This window comes from Orcinus orca, chromosome 11, assembly GCF_937001465.1.
Source record: "Orcinus orca chromosome 11, mOrcOrc1.1, whole genome shotgun sequence".
In the NCBI taxonomy this organism is placed as follows: Eukaryota; Metazoa; Chordata; class Mammalia; order Artiodactyla; family Delphinidae; genus Orcinus; species Orcinus orca.
In genome coordinates, this window is record NC_064569.1 from 52,707,767 (window position 1) to 52,718,871 (window position 11,105).

The 11,105-nt window shown below is 40.3% G+C and overlaps 1 pseudogene; it reads left to right on the forward strand.

The window, feature by feature from the left end:
• Window positions 1–6,531: 6,531 nt before the first annotated feature.
• LOC125960388 (60S ribosomal protein L9-like) lies at window positions 6,532–9,139 on the forward strand (annotated as a pseudogene).
• The last annotated feature ends 1,966 nt before the right edge of the window (window positions 9,140–11,105 follow it).

Sequence of the window (11,105 nt, forward strand, 5' to 3'; positions counted from 1 at the left end):
TAGAGAATGGACTTGATGAACGGGGAGGGGGAAGGGTAAGCTGGGACAAAGTAAGAGAGTGGTGTGGACATATATACACTACCAAACATAAAATAGATCGCTAGTGGGAAGCAGCCGCATAGCATAGGGAGATCAGCTCGGTGCTTTGTGACCACCTAGAGGGTGGGATAGGGAGGGTGGTAGGTAGGGAGATGCAGGAGGGAAGAGATATGGGGACACATGTATATGTATAACTAATTCACTTTGTTATAAAGCAGAAACTAACACACCACTGTAAAGCAATTATACTCCAATAAAGATGTTAAAAAAAAAAGAAACAGGTGTGTCTGGACATAGGGCAAAATTTGATTAATAGCACAAATGTGGAAATCAAAGTACCATACTGGAAATATTGGATAAATATTAATACTCAATAGATAACTTGGTTGATTTGTCATTTGAATAGAAAAACTAAGATAGAGGAAAAATGAAACTACGTAGAATATTTGAAAGTCTCATCATCACAGATATTTCACTGATATACTGGAAATCCCTAGACAGGACCTGACCTTAAATATAGATGGATATGGGGAAAATAACTGCTGTGTTATCTCTCTCTCTTTGAAACAAGCTCCCTGTAACTTCTGGGGAGCACACAAAGTTAACGAGAGATAAATTCCACCTTTTGGGGAACTCTTAAGCACTTTTAAAGTTGTAGTTCGGGCTTCCCTTGTGGCGCAGTGGTTGAGAGTCTGCCTGCCGATGCAGGGGACACGGGTTTGAGCCCTGGTCTGGGAGGATTCCACATGCCGCGGAGCAACTGGGCCCGTGAGCCACCACTACTGAGCCTGCGCGCCTGGAGCCTGTGCTCCGCAAAGAGAGGCCGCGATAGTGAGAGGCCCGCGCACCGCGATGAAGAGTGGCCCCTGCTCGCTGCAATTGGAGAAAGCCCTCGCACAGAAACGAAGACCCAACACAGCCAAAAGTAAATAATAAATTAATTAATTAAAAAAAAATAAAGTTGTAAATCATCTTAATAAAGTGTCAACACAGAAAGCCAACCAGTATTCACCTCAGCCCAGAAAGAATTTTTCCTATCCAAAGAGACTGAAGTTAGATTGGATTAGAAAGGAATTTCCCTCTTTATCTTCAGAAATTTTAGAATTCCTTCTTTTATTATTACTCCTTCTCTTTCTCTCCTGGAAGGCTGATCTGTTCCTACTTTTTTCTTACTGATGCCTCTCATCCTACTCCAAAGAAAGAGAGTTGAGGTTTAGACAGATCACAGACTACGTTTCATTGTTCAATAACCGTAAAAGGGGCATAAGGATCCTGTAAGCACTGCTAACTTTTCTTAAACATCCTTAGTATCCTTCTTAGGTAACTTTTCATTCTAGTTCAGGTGGTGTCTGTGTCTGTGTATGTGTGTGTGTGTGTGTGTACATGTGTGTAGGCACATGTTAGAAATGATAATATATTTTTAAAACACAAAATAACTTTCTTCAAAAATGTACCTACTATTAAGTGACTCTGGGAGGCCGTATGCTTATTCCAGTTTTTTTTTTTTTTTTTTAAGTCTTTATTGAATTTGTTAAAATATTGCTTCTCTTTTATGTTTTGGTTTTTTGGCCGCAAGGCATGTGGGATCCTAGCTCCCCCACCAGAGATTGAACCCGCACCCCGTCCATTAGAAGGCAAAGTTTTAACCACTGGACCACCAGGGAAGTCCCTGCTTATTCCACTTTTGAGGCATTTGTTCATGAAGATATTTCTAAAGGCTGGCTACATTGACAGGAATATAGTCATTCGACAATATAATCTCTGTTGGGTTCATCAATCTCAGTTAAATAAATATTGAATACATCAGTTAAATAAATCAATTTAAGCTAAATAAAATTACGGCACAAACATACAATGGAAAGTATTCCCAACTCAGCCGCTGTTAAAAAGAATTATTTAGCTCACCTCCAGGACACATTAAGTGAAAAAAGACAGATGCAACACTGTGTGTAGTGTGCTACCATTTACATGAGGGGAAAGAAGAATATATATGTATATGTTTATAAAAGCACAAACTTTTTCTGAAAGGACACATAGGAAACTTTGCCTGTGGTGGGTAAAGGGAGTGTGGCCAGAGGAGGAGGAATGGAAGGACAGAAACCTATTTGTTCCTGTGTCTGAATTTGTCATGCATATGTTTTACCCATTCAACAAAAAGGCAAAAGAATCACAAAGAAGTCTCCCTCAGTCCCCTTTTTAGTAGTCATGTGGTAGAGTGCTCTACGGACACAAGGTTGAGCTTTGGGGCAAGCCAGGTTAAGATGTGAATACACATGCTAACTGAGAGACTTCCTGTGGGTCCCTTAACTTCCCTGAAGTTCTCTTCTCTGTGACATGGGGGAGATGATAACTACTTTAGGGTTGCCTCGGGATTAACGAAAACAAGGAATGGAAAAACGCAGCAGGCACTCAGAAAACCCTAAGCCCGAATTCCTCCCTGCATGTAGGAAGGGACTTGCTTTGGTTATATGACGTCCTTAATCATTTTTAAAGAGTTAATTGATTGCAGCCTGTTCTTTTCCATCTCTGCCACATCCAAAGGTTGTAAACAAGACTTTAAGGAGAAACGCCTCACTATGCCACAGGGAGCAAATCTTGGTGCCTCAAAATCAAGATCCCAGTTGAGGCATTACCATGAGGGAAAGGTGGATTTGAAGAAAAAAGAGGGAAAGGAACTTTTACTACTTGTCTTGGTACATGAAATTTCACCATTAAATTTATCTTTTATATCCCAGTGGCTAGTAAATCCCTAGCAGCCTTGGCATAGATGATTCTTAAACCTCATCTGCTAACACTTTGCAGGGAATTAGTTTAAGCAATTAAAATCTTTCCCTTACCCAACCACCACCAGCCATAAAACAGAGGACTGGTGAAAGGGAAGGTCGAGCAGCCTCTGGTCCAGTTCAAGCTGCTAGTTGATACAATTTTAAAAGTAATTTTCTCCTTAAGACCTTTTACTGGGGGCTTCCCTGGTGGCGCAGTGGTTAAGAATCCGCCTGCCAATGCAGGGGACACAGGTTCAAGCCCTGGTCCGGGAAGATCTCACATGCTGCGGAGCAACTAAGCCCGTGCGCCACAACTACTGAGCCTGCGCTCTAGAGCCTGTGAGCCACAACTACTGAAGCCCGCGCCTAGAGCCTGTGCTCTGCAACAAGAGAAGCCACCGCAACGAGACGCCCGCGCCACCGCAACGAAGAGTAGTCCCTGCTCCCTGCAACTAGAGAAAGCCGTGCACAGCACCGAAGAACCAAAGCAGCCAAAAAAATAAATAAATAAAATTAAAAATTAAAAAAAGACCCTTTACTGCCATCTGCTGGACAACTGTAGGTATCAACTGTCCAGATTCTCCCACTGACTACAAGACAATGGCACCCCCTGGAATTGTGAGACACAAAGCCCACACAACTGTGAGCAACAGCTCAAAACAAGCTTCATAGTTTTGCCAAGGCACTACTCATGCAGCACAGGCACCATTGATAAGTGGCTGTCACCTTTAGGTGTGGGTTCGCATGAATTCTTCCCTGCAAAGACTTTTCTTGCCCATCCATGATACTGGACTGAATGTTGCTCCCTTTTTCCAGAACCTCTAGACTGGGAATATCTGCACGGCCCCTTCAGATCATTTTAAAGACCTTCAGGGGTCCATGACCTCCCCAGGTGAAAAAGCTTTTAAGGAGTGTGAATTCATCTTTCCATCATTGCTTGAGGCAGCACCATAAATTGTGACAGTCATCGAGAGCCAATGGAATACAGCATCGTATGCAAGCTCTGTGGATGCAAAACAGATCTGACTAGCTGCCATCAAAACAAGGAACTGGCCACTAGTAACTGCTGAGGTCTCGGGTGCTGGGGAGCAGGGCGAGGAGAGGAGGGGAAAGAAGTCCTGTGGGGCTCACGCAGCTGGCCAGCTCCGCATCGCAAAGACAGAAATGAGGTTTGGCTTCATTTCAGCCCACTGATTGCTTTACTTCAAATTACCCTAACTACTTAGCATGGTAAATTAAGTTGAAACCCCCAAAAGTTTGCAGAGGATGTCATCTAATCTGATTAAAAGGAATATTCCCGTCACAAGCAAGGGAGGAAATGGAAATTACTCTGAGTGCACTGCTGTTAAATAATTTGCATAGACTTGCATATGCTATGCATCAGAAAAGCATATGCTATTTAGATTTAATGAAATAATTTTCCCTCTCTAAAGACTGCTGCAGCCTCTGTCCTTCCCTATCTGTCTTTTTCTTTTCTCATTTACCTCTTTTTGAATGTTAAAATTATTTCATGGGAAGAGTATATGGTTGTGCACAAATTACGTGAAATATGCTAATAATCTCCCTGCTGGCAGGGCTGGGAGGTACTAAAACTGCATTGCCAAACTTCCCCTGTGCCCTCCCCCGTGTCCCCCTCACATAATTAAAGGCTCCCTTAATAGCCTTTAAAAGGTTCAACTTGATTCATTTGGGGCTTCCATTGATGGAGGAGGGTGGTTAAAACCAATCCTTTGGCTCTACTTTCCAAGTGATGTTTTCCTAACAGTAAGGAATTGCATCTAAATCAAAATGAAAATGAAAGGAAAAAATCACCAACAAGCTCATGTCATCCCCGTCTGTTGAGTCTATGATGCTGCCATTGTGGTTGCACATGTACAATAATCACCCTTGAAAGATTTTTGTGCTTGCTCTGCTTTTCAAGGTTCAAAACGCTTGATGAATGTTGGCTGCTGTTAAAGCATCACCCCCATTTTTATCAATGGAGACAAGGAAGCCCCGCTAGATGATCATGATGCCTTAGTGGCAGGGGGGTTGGATGGGAGATGAAATCTATCTATATTTATATTCTCTGTAGATATACACTAGTTTGGGGTAATATTTTAGCAGATCTCATGTTCAGTTGTAATGTAGCCAACAGAGGAATTCTAGTGAATTCCCCAACAAAATTACATTAGGATCAAATGTGATCGTTATAAACACTATCCAGATGTTGGGGATGGACTGGATATAACTCTTTAAGCCCCAAATTACAGTATAATAAATGCAAGCATGGGGATCTGCCAATACATCTGAACTTCATGTCGGAAACCAGGTCTGACCTTAATTTAACTCTATAAGGAACTAAGAGTTTCCCCACTTGTATAGTTAGGATGCATCCAAAGATCTCCAAGTGCTACACTGTCACGAGTTTTATCACTTACTTGAAGAATGACCATATTGAATTCTGGCATCAAGCCAATCCTAGTGCAAGCATTTTATTAACACATTTAGAAAGGAAACAGAGTTGCAAATAGAAATAACTATTGAGGTTATGAAACAAACCTGTGAAATGAAATACAATACAATATTAAGATCACATTTGTCCTTGGTAAATCTCAGGGAGTTAAGATGCTATAATAAGCACTAAAATATTTTACTATATAAACCAGGGATGCAAACTATCACAGCTCACAGAGAAAGCAAGGAAAAACTTCATCCTCTGCCCCTGAAATTTTTTTTCTATACTCAGTGCTGATATAAATGGATAACTTTGTATTATAGCTCAAGATCAGTATTGAATGTATTCTAATTAGAATGTTTGTGGTTATGAGGGAAGATGAATATTTCAAATATTCTAGTGTCAATTTTTATTTAAAAAAGCAGGCACTCTGGAAAGCTAGACTCCATAGATGAATCAAGCTATGGAGTAAATAGTCAACTACAACATGCCTACTAGCTGCATGATATTGTGTTGATGTTGCTAAAAGAAACAGAAAGTAAAAGGAAACGATTTAAGGAGTGCCAAGTATGCATCAAGTTCTTTAAGAAATATAAGCTTTTTTATCTGGATACACCAAACCATAGAATGGTCTCTTCCCTGGAGAAACTTAATATACTGTGCCAAAGACATGAGATATGCAACCCTCCCAAATTCAGAAGTTAAATCCCAAACAAAATAATAGGTGTCACAAGCCAGCATAAGTACAGCTTTGAGGGGCTCTGGGTATCTCCTACCACCAACTTTCCAAACAACAACAACAAAAGCTATCTGTAGCAGTCAAAACGCATTGAAAAACACAAGAAATCAGCTACCAAAAAAAAAAAAACAAAACATGTGAAACCTACAGCATTATAATTGTTAACTAAGAGTATTTTTTAAAATCATACATTTGTTTGCAAAAAGAAATTAAATATCTATCACCATCACATTTACATGGTCTGGGACCTCTTCCTCTGCTCCTTCCCGACCTCCTTCCCCAATATTTTCATCACTCAGTATATGACTTTGAGGCAGACAAAGAGTACAAAGGAGTTTCAAGAAGGGAAGTTTGTCTGAGATTGAAGAACTTGGATGAGCCAGCACCGTGAGCTTCAAGATATTCTCAGCAGAACAACCTAAATGTCCATCAATAGATGAATGGATAAACAATATGTGGTATATCCATACAATAGAATATTATTCAGCCATTAAAATGAATGAAATCCTGACGCATGCCACAACCTTGAAAAGATTATGCTAAGTGAAAGAAGCCAGACACAGAAGGATGAACACTGTATAATTCCACTTGTATGAGGTATACTTAGAATAGGCAAATTCATAGAGACAGAAAGTCAAACAGTGGTTACTGGAGGCCGAGAGGAGGGTGGAATGGGGAGTTATTGTTTAACTGGGACAGAGTTTCTGTTTCAGATAATGGAAATTTTCTGGAAATGGATAATGGTGATGGTTGCACCACGTTGTGGATGTACTTAATACCAATGAATTGTACACTTCAAAACAGATTAAATGGTAAATTTTATACTATGTATATTTTATCATAAAAAAAGATGTTCTCAGGGGAAAAGCCAGTGGAAGCCAGGGTGCCTGGCAGTGATAGGCCTGGAGTACATAAGGAAAAGATGAGTGAGTGTAGGTAGAGCAGGCTTGCAGAAAGCTGATTTCCTCCCAGGGTCAGTCAGGTAACTGTGTAGAAAACGACAGGGTGTAGGGATTACTGTGAGAACTTAGAAGTGCCTGACCCACCTAAAGGCAATATTCAATTTTAAAAAAGGAGCTCTTCGCCACATCTGCTGCAAGAATGAAGACCATTCTCAACAATCAGAATGTCGACATTCCAAAAAATGTCCACGTTACTCCAAAGGGACACACGGTTATTGTGAAGGGCCCCAGAGGCACCCTGCAATGGGGCTTCAATCACATCAGTGTAGAACTCAGTCTCCTTGGAAAGAAAAAGAAGAGGCTCCAAGTTGACAAATGGTAGGGAAATAGAAAGGAACTGGCAACTGTTTACACTATCTGTAGTCATGTATAGAACATGATCAAGGGTGTTACAATGGGCTTCCGTTACAGATGAGGTCTGTGTATGCTCACTTCCCCATCAACGTTGTTATTCAGGAGAATGGTTCTCTTGTGGAAATCTGAAATTTTGGGGGTGAAAAATACATCCGCAGGGCTCAGATGAGGCCAGGCGTTGCTTGTTCAGTATCTCAAGCCCAGAAAGATGAGTTGATTCTTGAAGGAAATGATATTGAACTTGTGTCAAATTCAGCTGCTTGCTGCATCGCACGGGGAGATCAGCTCAGTGTTTTGTGACCACCTAGAGGGGTGGGGTAGGGAGGGTGGGAGGGAGACGCAAGTGGGAGGGGATATGGGGATATATGTATACATATAGCTGATTCACTTTGTTATACGGCAGAAACTAAAACAACATCGTAAAGCAATTATCCTCCAATAAAGATGTTTAAAAAAAAAATTCAGCTGCTTTGATTTAGCAAGCCACAACAGTTAAAAACAAGGACATCAGAAAATTTTTGGATGGTATCTATGTTTCTGAAAAAGGAACAGTTCAGTAGGCTGATGAACAAGATCCGAGTGGTCTGGCTACAGAAACAGAAAGATACCAGATGATTCTTCAGACTCATTTGTGATATATTAAAAGATTCAATAAAAGCTCTTTTGATTTGGGACTTTTTCTTAAAAAAAAAAAAAAGTAAACACTGCACAAAGCATCTTCAGGGCAAGGGTACCAATTTTTCACTCCTATTATCAGCCATCAATGTGATGTTAGAACTAAAACAAACACTTCTTATGGGTCTTCTACTTCTAAGCATATCTTACCAGAAACTGGAGATAGAACTTGGGGAGTGAAGGAGAGAAAAGAAGATGTGTAACAACCAAACAACCACCACCATTTATAGTAAACTTACTGTGTCCTAGGTAGGCAGGAAGTGTTTTACATATATTTTCTTATTTAATCCTCACAACCACCTGTGAAGTAGGAACTACAATTAACCCCATGTTACAGATGCAGAAACAGAGGCATAGAGAGGTTAGGTCTCTGGCAGGTAGACAAGAGGAAGAGCCAGCTGGCCATCTGATTCCAGTTTAGGATCCCTGCCCTCAAGGCATAAGAAAAAGGGTAGACCAGTAATCCTCAAACTGGAAACCTTTTTCAAACATACAGGGCTAAGAAAGACATAATATTTAAAGCTGTCAGAGTAAACTAAGTTGACGAAGGTAAGCATATAACGAAAGGAGAGGAAGTCAGATACTCATGTGCATATTTGAGTGGAAAAGGAAGAGAATACAATGGAGACTGAGGATTTGTTAGAGATGGAGGAAAATACCAAGAGTGTGAGTGGCACCAAGTCAAAGGAAAAGAGGGTTTCAAAAATTTCAGTCAAACCAAGGACTACACAGAAAGACACACCAAGAGTAGGCTTGTACCACTAGGTGAGAGTGCAGTAACAAACCACCCCAAACCTTAGGCTTTAGAAAACAAAGTCTTGCTCAAGATACATGCCCATCACTGGGTGGCAGGGAATTCCTCTCCACACTGATGCTCTTCCTTCAGGACCTGGGCAGCAACCACCTGCAGCATTGCCCTTAGCACAGGAGAGAGAATGGGAGAGTAGCTGACTAAGGCCTAGCTCGTAAAAGATTTTGCATGCAAATGCATGTGTCACTTCCACTCCTATCTCATTGGCAGAAGTCAGTCATGTGGCCACATTCCAATGCAAGGGGTGGAAAGTAAAATTCTCCCACGAGCCTAAGAGGATCAGAAATATTTGGTGGATACCACACTACCCCAAGAGCAGTCTTAATACACCCCCTAACATTGACAGTGTTCCACAGATTAAAAATATTTCTTACCTCTATTATCTCACGGGAGCCCCCAAAATCAAGGTCTGTTTTTTTATTTCCATTTTAAAGCCTGAGGAAACAGGCTTAAAGAAATTAAGTTACTTGCCCAAGGTCACATACTACTAAGTGGTAGGGCTGGGATTTGAACCCTAGTTTCCTGACACTTAGTCTAGTCTAGGGCTGTTTCCTTGATGCCTCCAGGCAGATGGGGGCAGATGCCAGATTGCGGTGGTTGAGAAATTAGCTGGAAGTGAAGAAATGGAAGAGCGTACACACTAAGAAGCTTAGATCTGATCTTGCAGCCATGGGAAGTTTCCTAGCTGGAGAGTGACATATTGAAAGGAATGTTTTAAAAGCTTAATTTACAGCCCCTCCAGTGTGCCCCAGACAGGCAGTCACATGCTCCAGGGAAGGATTATTAATTGTTTCAGCCTTTCAGGAAAGTGAGTTGGCAATATGGATCAGGAGTCTTTTTAAGAAAAGTTCATTCTCTTCTAAAACTCTTCTACAAGAATATATCAGATAAGGATTAGTAAGGCCATTAATATTACAGGGAAGTATTTTAATCACACACACAAAAATATTTTGTAAAAAATTTAAATGTCCAAACACAGGCAAACAAGAAAATGTAGTTTACCCACGAGACAGAATATGAGGGAATGTTTCAAAAGATTTTCAGTGGCATGGGGAAAATCCTCATGATGTAAAGTTAAGAAAACAGAATATAAAACTGTACAGTGTTGAGACAGTTATGAAAATAGAGACACACATACATATTCTCTGGGTGGCTGGATTATGAATGATTGTATTTCATTTAGACTTTCCTAGGTTTTCTACAACATTACACGTATTACTTTTATGAGAAAAAAATAAAATATAAAAAGAAATCGATAACTACACAGGGTGAATTAGAAGAGAGTAGAAACAAACAAACAAAAATCTAGGCTTTTATGGGGGCACAGGGCAAGAGGAGAAGTTTGTTACTGTGTTGTTTCATTTTAACTAAAAGATATTACACTGCCTGTGAGGTAAAGAGGCACAGCCACCAATGGGAAAGGTTTGGTTATTAACCACAGCAGGAATAGAGCTGCAGAAAAGACTAATCACATACCATCGTTTCATTTAGCAGACCCTCTTTTTATAGGAAGGAAAAGAATAGAATTAATCTTGACATTAGTCAGAATGTTACATTTGTGTGGCCAGTTGTCACTGCCTTATGGTTTAGAAAAAGATTGGTCTGAGAGTAAAGAGACATGGGCTCTGAACTGGGTCATGAACTCCTAATATCTCAGCAAAGTTGGGACGTCAACAGTTTCCTCATCTGTTGAAAAGCACAGGGTTAAAATAGGTCACCTCTAAAACATTTTTCAGCCTTAAGTCTTATGATTATTTTAGTTCATATTAATTTCATGTTAATGAAACCAATCTGTAAGGGTATTTGTGTGAAACATCTTCAAATAGACCACCCACCAAATAAAACTACATTGAAATGCTTTTATGTGTCAGTATTCTAGGTGCCATATTAAATTAAGAGTCCTTTCTCCAGCATTTAGCATTTCCAAAAATGGTTAGACTTAAAGGAAAAGTTGGCTGTGAGATTTTTGAAGAGCTTTACAATGGAATTATCTTTTTTTTCCCCCCAAAGACTAAAAAGAGCCCAGTAGGAGGTGGAAGGTGGGGAAGACATCTAAACACACAGACACACACACCACAAACGACCACCATTACCCACTTAGCTTTGATAGTCAGGACAGTAAGCTTGTCTTTTTTCTTTTGGATACCACTGCCTTTAAGTGAGAAATTTGGGGGAAATTTGCAAATATAAAATGCAACTCAATTTCACTAAGTAGGGAGACATAAAACAGATCCAACTCACCTGAATTTCCAGATAAGGAACAAAAAGCCTTCATTAATAAATACAGAAAATATTTTAAAGCAGGATTCAGCAAACTCTTTCT